Source organism: Anabrus simplex, chromosome 4, assembly GCF_040414725.1.
Source record: "Anabrus simplex isolate iqAnaSimp1 chromosome 4, ASM4041472v1, whole genome shotgun sequence".
NCBI classification, from domain to species: Eukaryota; Metazoa; Arthropoda; class Insecta; order Orthoptera; family Tettigoniidae; genus Anabrus; species Anabrus simplex.
In genome coordinates, this window is record NC_090268.1 from 176,861,977 (window position 1) to 176,874,250 (window position 12,274).

Genomic DNA, 12,274 nt, shown 5'->3' on the forward strand with positions numbered 1-12,274 from the left:
AAATATAAATTTAGAACTTCCACACTCGAATATATACATGTCGCAATATATTAAATTATAACAATATTCGCCATTGCTTATTATGCGTTTGCTCCGTATCGGATCGAACTACTTCAGAACATCTGAATCTACATGAAATTGCATACTACGTGCATAAAAGAGAAAGAAAAACTACGCTAAAGAACATTAATTCACAGTAATATACAAAGATTAACTGACTTGTGGACCAAGGTTAGGGTTGCGCATGGTCCGGTATTTTCTCTTCGTATCCGCATGATTTACAGCGGTCAGGGCTTACTCTTACATATTGATGATGATGATGATGATGATGATGATGATGATGATGATGATGATGCTTGTTGTTTTAAGGGGCCTAATATCAAAGGTCATCGGCCCCTAACGGTACGAAATGAAAGAACAAAAATTGCGAAGGCATCCACTGACCAAAATAAAAATAAAATATGGCATGAAGAATGAATAGATGGACAGGAACTCAACAAAACACAAAACAAACAAACAAAAACCAGTGGATCGGACTCAATACAGATCGAAAATAACATTATTACCGACCAAGGAACCACTTATAAAGCACAATGTTGCTTGGTGTCTAAATGGGGTGCAAAATCCACGTCTAAGGCCCCTCAGAATGGTACATGTCGCGAGTAAAATAGAACCATGGTGTGTGTCATGTTGGGGTATTAATCAGAAGTAGCGAAGACTCACGGTGTTCCACAAAAGATGGTACTACTCACAAGTATTGCAATACGTACAAGTAACGCAGACCTATGGTGTGTCTCACACAATGGCCCAACTCAGAGTCAACGCAAACGGAGAAGGTTCCCCACCTAGGTGTACTAAACACGGGCGCCGGTATTCCCGTGGTGTTCCTCACATAGTGGGTACTAATCACAGGCAACGCAGACCCACGGTGCTGCTCATATAGTGGTACAACTCACAGGCTACGCCCAGACCCGCGGTGTTGCACACATGGGTACGACGCACGGGTACTGGAATCCACCAGGCCAGGCTTTTACTGCTACTAATCACAAACCTATTTCGTACCGAATTGAGTGGTACTACTCGCAAGTACAGGCAACCTATGGTGTTCCCCGCGTGATGGTACGATTCAAAATTAGTGTCATGGTTCCAATTCAGTCAGCCCTTGGTCGCCCCTTTTAGTCGCCTGTTACGCCAGGCAGGGGATACCGCGGGTGTATTCTACATGTGCGTCCCCCACCCGCAGGGGGTAGTGTGTTTGGTCCGCGAGAGGTATTTTATTTCCCTCAAGTCCGCCGGCAAGCCGGTTAGGACCCCCCTATCCGCCACCTGGGACGCGCCACGTGGGAGTATCACCTCTCCCCCTGCTACGCCTGCGTAGCAGGTTCGTGGACTCTTACATACTAGCCCTCCATCTCTTTATTTCGGCTTATTTTCCAAACATACATGCGTTCTTCTTGAGTATAATGAGCCTGTAACAATCTTGACTGAGTACGTTTTACTGGATAATTCCAACTTTTCTACTTGTCGTAAATCTTTGCATTGCCAACTTGAAAGCCTTTTCTATCTTAATAACTTCTCAATAATCATCTGCAATACCATTTTTCATCCTAACAGTGACATGCAACGGAATCTTAAACTCAATAACATCTATTACTAGTTCAAGGAATTGTACATCGCTAGTTACGACATAGATACCGCCACCGTTGTGTTTTCATGACATCGATACCTTACTATGTGTGACGTTTATTTACGTAAATCTCCTTGGTTTCGTCTTATGGTATAAGCGAATTACAGTAGATAAAACACCTAGGATTAACATTATATACAATATTACAATATTGAATTTTAAAGTATTAATAAAGTCCATTTCACGCGACTAAGGTTTTCCAATCGTAACATATATATATATTGTCACGTCAAGGTACTCCAGCGCCGTGTTTGTGAGTCCAGCAGATCTTGGTTTCATGCACCAGTACTTGTGCTGTTTTACAGTGATTATCCCATATCAACCTCATGTGAAAACGGCACAGTACGTTCTAAACCCGACAAGTACGACAATGTACGTGCTAAACCATTGTACGCGGAATAACGTCATATCGCTGCGTACGAGTGAAATCTGGACGGGCCTAATTGATCTGGGTGCTTTTTGATTCCGAGGCTAGTTGAGTAGTAAGCCTAGGTACGTTTTAACCCGAACAGTAAGCCTGAGTACGTTCTAAACCCGAGTAGTAAGCCTACGTACCTCACCCAGGAGGGTCAGCTTCTATGTAGGGGATAATTGGGGGGATGGGAAGTTTAGAAAGGAAAGTTATGAAAGAGAGAAGGAAGCGACCGTAGACATAAGTTAGATAACATCCTGCATTTTGCATGGTGGTGAAGTGAGAAACCGCGGATAGCTGTTGTGCGATTCGTACCCACTTCTACTCATTTGTCAATTCACAGCCCTCGTACCACATTTGACATTATGTAGGCAGGTTTGAGTTTAAGAAATGATCATCGGTAGCTGTAAGCTTCTAATAATGAGAATGTTATTACCATTTTTTCTGTGAAGAAGAGGTGTTGAAAATTGAACAGACCCAGAAACGAACGACAATACTGCAGATAGTCAACATTATAATTTTTTCTATGCTGTCTCATTTTAATAACACAAAACTGTCGTATTTTTCTACATTAGAATACTATCGAACTGAACTTGTTCTTTGAAGTTAGCGTCAGAAAAGCATAGTGTAAACCCCTACATCCGGTGCGCGCATCACTGTTTTAAAAATGATGATGGTAGGTGAACATTGAACAATACGTGTATATATATCAGCATGCGATCGATTCCCCCTTCTTCTTTATCAAGTAGAGCAGCTTGCAACAAGCTCAGCATTTCTGAAGGTAAGCAGAAACACCGAAAATGTTGTGAGATGGACAGCAGGCAATGGTATGTTGACAAACGGGGATAAAAGTCAGGTTGTGAGTTTCACAAATAGGAAAAGTCCTCTCAGTTTTAATTACTGCGTTGATGGGGTGAAAGTTCCTTTTGGGGATCATTGTAAGTATCTAGGTGTTAATATAAGGAAAGATCTTCACTGGGGTAATCACATAAATGGGATTGTAAATAAAGGGTACCGATCTCTACACATGGTTATGCGGGTGTTTAGGGGTTGTAGTAAGGATGTAAAGGAGAGTGCATATAAGTGTCTGGTAAGACTCCAACTAGAGTATGGTTCCAGTGTATGGGACCCTCACCAGGATTACCTGATTCAAGAACTGGAAAAAATCCAAAGAAAAGCAGCTCGATTTGTTCTGGGTGATTTCCGACAAAACAAAAGAGTAGCGCTACAAAAATGTTGCAATGTTTGGGTTGGGAAGAATTGAGAGAAAGAAGAAGAGCTGCTCGACTAAGTGGTATGTTCCGAGCTGTCAGCGGAGAGATGGCGTGGAATGACATTAGTAGACGAATAGGTTTGAATGGCGTTTATAAAAGTAGGAAAGATCACAATATGAAGATAAAGTTGGAATTCAAGAGGACAAACTGGGGCAAATATTCATTTATAGGAAGGGGAGTTAGGGATTGGAATAACTTACCAAGGGAGATGTTCAATAAATTTCCAATTTCTTTGAAATCATTTCGGAAAAGGCTAGGAAAGCAACAGATAGGGAATCTGCCACCTGGGCGACTGCCCTAAATGCAGATCAGTATAGTATTGATTGATTCGCAGGATATCCAACAGGTAGACTTTCAGATCGTCCTGTCAATCAACAATTCCGTGTTATTTCATTACAAACAATATCAATAAGATTCGGTGAGAAAATTGTATGTACACGTGAGAATTTTAAAGTGTTTTACCACATAAATTTAATGCACTTTCCGATTCTGATCTCAGTGGTATAAACCAACGAACAATTACAATGTCACATCATGGTATAGAAAATAACATATGTATTGTTAGTTTTAAGGATATTTAGTTGTCTTAATTTATTTCTGTATGTCATGCTTTCTGATTGGGAAACTGTTTTTCTTCACACATTACAAGTGGTATTATAAAAATAGAATATTTTAGCTCCAAATTCGTTTTTTCATATAATGCTATGAACCTGCACTTAAGCTGAATGCAACATTATCATGTTTATTTATTCATTTCAGGATAATGATGAAATTCGCGAAACTTTTTATATAACATCGAAAATGTCAAAGCTGTCATGTTCCGATAATATTTCAGAATGGTTTCATAAACACATTGTAGACGAATTGCTTACTAAATTTCAAAAGTTTGAAGAGAGTGCAAGAAGTGAAGCACTACAAGGTATATCACATCTTCAGCTTAATGTCTGTAAGTTCAATCCATTAAATTCAGGAAGACAATATATCCCACTTCCAAAAGCCATTACAGATAAGAAAAGCTGTTATCAATATTCGTAATAAGGATGACTATTGATTTTTATGGTGTATTGCAATGGCAATAAAATCAGTAACACCTAGTCTTTCAAGAAATGCACAGTGTGAGGATACGTTCAATGAGTTGCAAAATACGTTAAATTTTGACAATGTTACTTTTCCAATAGACATAACAAACATTTCCAAATTTCAGAAAAACAATCCTGATCTTTAATTTTTTGTACGGTTAAAGGGAGAGAATATTGTAGGACCGCTTTATACAGCTTCTTCACCTAAACGTCACCATATTCATCCTTTGTATGTTTGTGATGAAAACACAAGCCACTAATGTCTTATAATAAAACTTTCACGTTCCTTAAGCTCATAACTTTCATCAGACATAGAAAAGAAGTTTAATGACTGATGCTTGCAATACTTTTCATCAGGAAGGTTGTTAGCTACACACTTAGTTGATTGTACACCACACCCTAACAGTTATAAATCAGAAATAAATTTTGAGAATTATTATCGTCAGGAACCTGTTCCGTTCACTGTTTATGCAGATTTCGAATGTTTACATCATATTATCATCGTTGCCAACCAGACTTCACTGAACCATATACTGATTATATACGGAAGCATACGCGGTTTTCTCTTGCATACAAAGTGGTTTCTTCATACGATTCATCTTCATCATTTTAAGATGTATCGTGGAGAAAACTGTACTGCATGGCTGCTAAATGAATTGCAAGAGTTGATGATGATGATAATGCTTGATGTTTAAAGGGGCCTAATATCGAGGTAATCGGCCCCTAATGGTACGAAATGAAAACAAAAAGTTCAAAATCATCCACTGACCAAAATAAAAAAATGTGATGAAGAAGGAATGGATGGACAAGAACCCAAAAAAACCAAAAACAGTGGATCCGACTCAAAAAGGTGGTAAATAATAGTATTACTGACCAAGGGACCACTTATAAAGCACAATCCTGAATCGAGGATGCTTGATGTCAAAATGGGTCCAAACTCCAGGTCCAAGGCCCCTCAGAATGGTACATGTCGCGAGTAAAGTAGAACCATGGTATTTGTCATGTTGGGGTACTAATCAGAAGTAGCGGAGACTCACGTTGTTCCACACAAGATGGTGCTACTCACAAGTATTGTACTTCGTACAGGTAACGCAGACCTATGGTGTTTCTCACACAATGGCGCCACCCATAGCCAACGTAAACGGATGAGTTTCCTCACGTAGGTATACTAGTCACGGGTGCCGGTATTCCCGTGGTGATTCTCACATAGTGGGTACTAATCACAGGCAACGCAGACCCACGGTGTCGTTCATATAGTGGTACAGCTCACAGGCAACGCCCAGACCCGCGGTGTTGCTCACATGGGTACGACGCACGGGTACTGGAAACCCAGAGGAGAACCCACTCTTTGCTGCTACTAATCACAAAACTATTTCGTACCGAATACAGTGGTACTACTCGCAAGTACAGGCAACCCATGGTGTTCCCGCGTGATGGTACGAATCAAAAGTATTTTCATGGTTCTAATTCAATCATCCCTTGGTCGCCCCTTTTAGTCGCCTCTAACGACTGGCAGGGAATACCGTGGGTGTATTATTCGTCTGCGTCCCCCACCCACAGGGGGCAAAGAGAGAGAAAAAGAAGAAAAAAGAAGGGATCCTTCACTTCGAAAAATGAAGTAACGCACGAAGAAAGACAAGGGCCACGAAGAGCGTGAAAATGAAAGACGCTCTAGGTCTCGAATGCTCTAATACCGTCGGGGTCGGAAAAGAACAAGAGTTGACCAAGGGAGGTCGGATAGGGTAGACGAAAGTTAGGAGCCTGGCATAAGTTAGTAGAAGCAATGCCAAGACTCAGCTAAGGGCCCCGTGGTCGCCAATCCACAATCTCAAGTTGAGAGTCCCTTGGGCCCCTGTTAGTCGCCTCTTACGCCAGGCAGGGGATACCGTGGGTGTATTCTACATGTGCGTCCCCAACCCGCAGGGGGTATTGTGTTTGGTCCGCGAGAGGTATTTCATTTCCTTCAACTCCGCCGGCAAGCCGGTTAGGACCCCCCTATCCGCCACCTGGGACGCGCCACGTGTGAGTATCACCTCTCCCCCTGCTACGCCTCCGTAGCAGGTTGGTGGTAAAAATATGTATGTAAATACAACGGAAATACATTTTTAATTTCTATATTAAATATATATGTTTGCATTATACAAAATCGCTGATGGGGTGGATGGTATTACATCAATTATTTTTTTAAATTTCTATTTTCATTCACATATTGAATATGTAACATTATGTTCTGCTTTATATTTGAAATACTGAATATGTATGTAAAACATAATCAAAAAATTATAACATTTCTCCATTTGATTGCAATATACAAAAAATCTGTTGATTTTGACGTCGACGACGATAATGATGAATAATAAAAAAATGAAAATGCTATATTGTTTCTTTACCGTAATAGTTTATTTTTTTACTGGCAATAATCACACTTCTATCCCTCTTAGTTTATCCTTCGAATTATGTTTTTAATATTATATGATAAAAAACTTGCATCTAAATATGTATACAAGTAGGATAGAAAATATTATGTTCCTCACATGAAAGACTGAAAATGAAAAAAAGGTAAGGGCAAATTTAACAAAATTCAATCAATACTATTCTTTTTCCTCATCCACCTATTAAACCTAGTAGCGTATGCTATACTTTTCCTTCTCTTTCGCTTATAGTCTCAGATCAAAGGAAGGGGAGGGAGGAGTGTTCATAATACGGCAAACGGGCTCCTCCTCCACCTCCACCTCAATGCACCCTCCTCCACATTCACCACTATATTGCCATGCAGTCTAACCATACGTGTATGAGAAAAAATAAAGAATTACTATTATTATTAATATTATCCATCTCCCTTGCTCAATAGTCAACGTTGAGCCTTCGTTCAAGGAGGGGTTCCCGGGTTCGATTCTTGTCTGGGGTTAGAGATGTTATTCACGACTGAATAATTCTTCTGGCTCCGTGATGCGTGTTTCCGTTTATTCGCAACACTTTCCTCTTCATAAAAGGTTGGTGCATGCATTTCAGTGGGCTTGGGAGACTGATATGTAATAGCAACTTCAGTTTCGGTAAAGAAAATAACAGGAATCTACTTCATTTCTCACTTCCCTGTAGTCTGTTTAATTTTGTTAGTAATTATCCAATAAACATTTCATTAAATTTAAAATGTTCTACTTAATGGATTCCCTTTGCCTCCTCACACCTATCGAAAATATTCTCACTTACAGCATCTATAAAGGCTGGAGTTTACTAGAGAGTGACCTTGATAACGAACAAGTCTAAACATAATGGCCGGTATTGGGTCCGTATTGACTTAATCACAATCTGTCGAATAGCATCTAGAGGTCTGCTAAAGTCTTTACGTCTCCATCCGACAGCGTTATACGCCCTCACTCCATATGAGCACAGCGGAGAGGATCGAGACGCTTTCTTAACATGCAGTGATCACAATAAAGAGAGGTGGATGATCTGCCTAATCAGTACCATGTGTTAATTTTTTAATATTTACCTTTCACCTTAACATTACGTCTAGTACATGTTTTTAGAATATGCACATTCTCTTCTTCAGTTAGTTAAATCAAAACTCCTGTATACAATAAGACCTAGTGAAAATGGGGGCCCCCATTAAGAAATCTAAAACTATGACCGGTACAATGTAACATGTTAAAAATTAAAGGTTCGAGGCATGGAATTTAATTCCATCTTGTCATATACAATAAAACACAGTAGGATGATGTCTGTACCATGTGCTCATTAAGGCTATTTTCACTATCAAATTTTTGTAACTTGTAAATTTCTAACTTCTCAAGGGCATTCATTTGCTTACCTTTGTTTAAGGGGTGTAATAAAACCATGTCCCGTTCAATATTAGTGAAATGATGATTGTTTTCGTGCATATGTTCGCACATGGCAGAGTATCTAGAATATCTTCGTGCATTTACATGCTCTTTATAACGTACCAACACACTTCTTCCCGACTGTCCTACACAATTTTTTTCGCAGTCTTGACAAGACAATTTGTATACTCCCGACTTACTGAAAATACTTTTGGTGTTTACGCTATTCAAATTGAACAAAATTTTATTATTATTATTATTATTATTATTATTATTATTATTATTATTATTATTATCTGTTCTAAGGGATACGTGGATATTGTGATTATGCCAGCCAGGCAAGAAAAATGATAAATAAATTTAAGAATACGATGGTTAAAATTCTTTGTATATAAAAAGACCTGAACTTTCTAAAGAAATGTATTAAAAGTAATGTCATACCTAAACAATTTGAATTCAATACAAAAGGGGGGCAATTTGCAGCGCCACGAAATGAGAACACAGCGGAAAGTAAATCACTTGTGGATTAAAGATGAAATTAGGTTCTTACACCTCAAAAACGATGAAGAACACACTTTATGAATTACACCTACTCATCACTAGTCAAATTTCCGTTTTGGAGTGGGAGGAGGCGGAATATAACATCCACCTCTCATTATTTACAATACTAAAGAAAAAACAAGAAGTTGTGGACAAAAAAATACCAGAAGCTCATTGATGACAAGCGCATCACAAGAGAGGAAATGCGTAACAATGTAACATACACAACAACACACACATTTTATCCGCCATTTAAAAACCTGACCAATGTTGATTTCATCAATGATGAAGTTGAGATCTTAAGTAAAGGTCCTAAACATAACTGGCCACACAGGTAAGACCATTCAAAACAGGGAATTAGTGAAACTGTTAGCGGAATCTGAAGTAACAATTGCAGAGGTCCTTATAGATGAACAAGAGAATATGAGGTTCGAGCCCAAAAAGAACATTTGTAAAATAATGGAATACAAGACTATCGTAGACGTCAAAACGAATAACAATATCCGAATGAATAACAAGGAGATCAAAGATAACAAGATTGTTACGAAGGCTGATAAGGGTAATACTATAGTTTTGATGAATAAAGAAGATTACGTTAGTAAAACGAATGGTTTTTTGAAGGGAGATAAGTTTCGTCAGATAAAGAAGGACCCCACCAACAATATACAAAAGACATTAAAGCAAATTTTAACCAATACTAAGAGTTTGATGAATTCGAAAGAAGCAAAATGCTTGCTAAATATGAACCCAGGGTTACCTAAATTGAGGGCAATGCCTAAGGTACACAAAGAAGGCGTACCTATTAGACCGGTTGTAAACTTTAGAAATAGTCCCACATATAAAACGCCCAAATTTATACACACGTTTGTAAACAAATATTACATATTTAATGTAGACACTAGCCTCCTAAATACTACAGATTTTTGTATAGGACAAAAATGTAATTTTATCGCAATAGAATACTATCAATAGCTTTGATGTTGATGTACTCGAACATCCCGATTACGGAGACTATCACCATTAATAAGGATAACTTAAACACATACAGCCCGTTGAGTAGAGTAGAAATAGAAGAATTCATCAACTTATTAACGTTCACATTAGAAAACAACTTTTTTTACTTTTAATAACAACGTGTATAAACAAGTTAAGGGGTTGGCCATGGGATCACCAGCATCTGGTATCCTTGCGGACATATATATTGACCATATGGAATCTAATAAAATACTCGGAAAAATAAGAGGATTAGATTTATGGTTGAGGTTTGTTGATGACACGTTCGTTATCATGAACGAACGGGATCTCAAACCAAACGAGCTGTTAGACCAGTTAAATAACTTAGATAAACATATAACGTTTACAATCGAATCGGAGGATAATAAAAGTCTAAACTACCTAGACGTAACAGTAACTAGAGATCCATCCACGATATTGCCAGAAGAAATGGTTACCCTACGAGCTATGTCAATAGGATAAAGAGTAAGGTCATGAATAGACCAAACACTCTACTTGTAAATAGGAAAGAAGAGAAGAAATTCACTACATTCACTTATATTAATAAACAATCATATGGCTTGGTTAAACTCTTTAGGGAAACACAATATCCACGTATCCTTTAGAACAGATAATAATAATAATAATAATAATAATAATAATAATAATAATAATAATAATAATAATAATAATTCTTGGTTCAATTTCAATAGCAAATCACCACTAGTATTTTCAGTAAGTCGGGAGTATACTGTACAAATGGTCTTGTCAATACTACGAAAAAAGTATGTCGGACAGTCGGGAAGAAGTGTGTTAGTACGTTAAAAAGAGCATACTCTGCCATGTGCGAACATATGCACGAAAACAATCATCATTTAACTAATATTGAACGGGACATGGTTTTATTACACCCGTTAAACAAAGGTAAAAAATGAATGCCCTTGAGAAGTTAGAAATTTACAAGTTACAATAATTTGATAGTTAAAGTAACCTTAATGAGCACATGGCAGAGGACTATCAGTTGTTTAAATTGATGACCCAATATTCTAGAAAGAGGGCAAAAGAGAATGAGGAAAAACGCGTAAGGGGGGAAGTATGACGATAGCATCAGTGACAGTACCCTCCACCCCTCTTTCCATCCACCGTGCCTCCCACTGCAACTCCGCAATCAGTCGGCGAACAATTTCAGTTGCTTTTATATCTCCTTGACAGTTGCATGACAGCCATACGCACTACTTATAACATCGGTAATTTTTAATATTATTACGAGTTGTATTCTCATTTTGTTCATGTTAGAGTCTTCCGGTTACAGTTCCTATTTTACTTTTCCTTCTTACAGACCATATTATGTTCATATCAACCTGGCTGCATAACACACCTATTAACGGCGGGTATCGGCGTGACAAGACGTTTTTATATCATTTTGAGCTTTCATGGCTGACGGACGTGCGTGAAATCAGTTCCTGAGTCAAAGTGAATTAACAGGTGTTATTTCCTAGTAATTTTTATCAAACGTTGTGTTAAAGTGTGCAAACATAGTATGAAAGTGTTTAAAGTGAAAATATCTGCCTGTCGTGGTCATATTTTTATCAGTTCATTAAAATATTCCATTGTGAAACAAGATGACCAGGAGCAACAAGCGCAATAGCAAGGAAGCGAACGGTAGAGCCAACCTCGTGGAAGAGACCGTCACGAGGATCCTGAATGAGACTCTCAGCTCGGGTAAGTTTCTGGACAGAATTCCAGAGGCGATATCGGAGCGAGGGACCACACTTGTCGTTAAGGAACTAGAGAAATCTCTCCAGTTCAATGCTGAACTTTTAGCGTATTTAAAGAACAAACTTGAGTGTCGAGACAAGGAAATCCAGGCACTTAGGTCAGAATTCGAAGCTAGAAGCGACTCTCTCGAACAATATAGTAGGAGAAATAACTTTAGAATATTTGGAGTGCAGGAGAGCTCACAAGAAAATACTGACGAACTTGCCGTAAACGTCTTCAGAGATATAGACGTGAATATAAATATTAATGATATTGATAGAAGTCACCGTGTTGGGCCTAAATCAGTAGGGAAAACTCGGCCTATCATTGTCAAGTTTACTTCCTATCGTACACGACAAGAAGTATTCCATAAAAAAAGGAGACTAAAGGGCACTCATGTTACCATCCGGGAAGACCTCACGTCCACTAGACTCTCGATACTGAAGGCCGCCATTCACCGTTTCCATGTAAGCAACTGTTGGACTGCTGACGGTGATATCATCATTAAGAAACCCGATGGGGGCAAAGTGCGCATTAACCGGCTGTGTGACTTACCGGAGGATAGAGATAGTAACTAAACGGACAATTCACTTGACTGTTCTGATCACTATTTACTGTATTATATTTCATTTTATTTAAATACCACCTTAGTGTAATTTAATTAGATTTGCTCACTCTAGTTAGATTATTTCATTCAATTTTTCTTAAGG